Source organism: Grammomys surdaster, unplaced genomic scaffold, assembly GCF_004785775.1.
Source record: "Grammomys surdaster isolate TR1022 unplaced genomic scaffold, NIH_TR_1.0 125925, whole genome shotgun sequence".
Taxonomy (NCBI): Eukaryota; Metazoa; Chordata; class Mammalia; order Rodentia; family Muridae; genus Grammomys; species Grammomys surdaster.
Window position 1 is genome coordinate 1,795,693 of NW_021620749.1, and position 654 is coordinate 1,796,346.

The window sequence follows — 654 nt, forward strand, 5'->3', positions numbered from 1 at the left end:
AGACACACACACATACATATATATATATATATATATATATATATATATATATATATAGCTTTGAATGTATGATGAACATGTGGATAAAACTATCGCTTTGAACTTATAATGAGCTTATAAAATGAAAGAGATAAAACTACCTCTTTGAACTTACAATCCTGCTGTAACTCCCTCTTGTGTAACATTTTATCTGTTTTTTAATGGAGTAATTCTTTTTATTAGAGGGTATAAAATGGTTAAATTTTAAAAAAATAAAGTTGTTAAGAGCTTTGCTCTATCCACCAAATATGATGGATCGACTTTCGGGATCCACTTCAGTGAGAAACCAGCTGGCACCAGAACAGAGACTCCTGGAACATACAGAGTGTGTGAGTACCTCCTCCCCCCCACCCACCCACGCCACCAATGGTAGCAGCATTTTTTACCTTCCGAGGATAAATTGTCTCATTTCCTTTCTTTGCTTCCTATCAAGGGAACATTTCATCATATAAAACACTTTCTCATGCTAGAAAAATACGGGCCCTGTTAAATTCCACTATAAAGAAACTCATGGCCGGGCAGTGGTGGCACACGCCTTTAATCCCAGCACTTGGGAGGCAGAGGCTGGTCTACAGAGTGAGTTCCAGGACAGCGAGGGCTACACAGAGAAATCCT